Here is a 1,604-nt window from a genome sequence, read left to right on the forward strand (position 1 = left end):
AAAAAAAAAAAAAAGTCACAAAACCAAACCTGGATGGTACTTGAGGAAGGAAGGACCATGAAAAGTTCTCTGCCCTCCAGTCATGGGCACAGACACTTCTGTACCCACACACACACAACAAACAAAAATTCTGGGGCTGGAGAGATGGCTCAGGGGTTAAGACAGTGTATTGCCCTTGCAAAGGATCCAGGTTCAGTTCTTAGCAGTTCAGTTTTAGACAGAGAAACCCTGTCTAGAAAAACCATCCCCCCCAAAAGAAAATTGAAGCAGGGTTTCACTCTGTAGCCCTGCTTGGCTTAGCACTTTCTGTATTGCCCTGGTAGGTCTTGAACTCATGGCAATACTCCTGCCTCAGCTTCCCAGATGATGGAATTACAGGTATAGATCTAGGAGGGAGAGGAGCAAGCTGTCTTAGGGTTTCTATTGCTGAGATGAAACACCATGACCAAAGGCCATTGGGGAGGAAAAGTTTTATTCTGCTTACACTTCCAGACAACAGATCACCGAAGGATGCCAAGGCAGGAATCAGACAGGGCAGGAAGTAAGAGGCAGGAGTTAATGCAGAGGCCATGGAGAGGTACTGGTTACTGCCTTACCCCCATCCCCTCAACCCAGATTGTTTGGCCTGCTTTTTTTTTTCTTTTTCTTTTCTTTTTTTATTTTTATTTTTTTGGTTTTTTCTAGGCAGGGTTTCTCTGTAGCCTTGGAGCCTGTCCTGGAACTAGCTCTTGTAGATCAGGCTGGCCTCGAACTCACAGAGATCCACCTGCTTCTGCCTTCTAAGTGCCTTGGCCTGTTTTCTTATAGAACCCAGGAGGACCACCAACCCAGGGATAGCACCACCCACAATGGGCTGGGCCCTCCCCCATCAATCACTAATTAAGAAAATGCCCCACAGGCCTGCCCTGAGCCCAGTCTTATGAAGACATTTTCTCAGCCGAAGTTCCCTCCTCTCGTGAAACCCTGTCTTGCCATCTGCCTCCCCATCAAAATGATGGTTTTGGTTGCAGGAACTATAGCAGTCGCCCTGCATGGACCAGATAATTCACAACAGAGAGCAGCCCATGCAGGATGTTGTTTTCCTTTGATGCCGTCCATCCTGTTTTGACTGGCATGGCTCCCTTTGGAGATGAGTCAGAGTTGCACTGGCCCGAGAGGAAGCGGGCTACCTCTTCCAGTTAACGTACCTGCTAGGCTAGAGCAGCTCAGCTTTAGAGGGCCCACTCCTGGTGATAACTAGGCAGGAACAGTTCCTAATAGCACAGGGAAATCCCTTAGACTTTTTTTTTCTTTCTAAAGACTTCTCTGGAGGGTCTAAAGTTCCTTTGGCAGTTGCTGGTTCCCTGCCAAATTGACTACTTTATAGATTCTTCCACAGCCCCACGAGTGCAGTTACTGATCCAACACTATTGATCAAGATAGGGAACACATCCTGCATCTCTTTTCAATAAACCAGCTGCTCGCAGAGGGGCCTGCCTACTTGGGCACTGATGTAGAATATTAACTATGTAAAGGTTTGTTACGCCGGGTGGTGGTGGCGCACGCCTTTAATCCCAGCACTCGGGAGGCAGAGGCAGGCGGATCTCTGTGAGTTCGAGACCAGC

This window comes from Microtus ochrogaster, chromosome 7 (genome assembly GCF_000317375.1).
Source record: "Microtus ochrogaster isolate Prairie Vole_2 chromosome 7, MicOch1.0, whole genome shotgun sequence".
NCBI lineage: Eukaryota > Metazoa > Chordata > Mammalia > Rodentia > Cricetidae > Microtus > Microtus ochrogaster.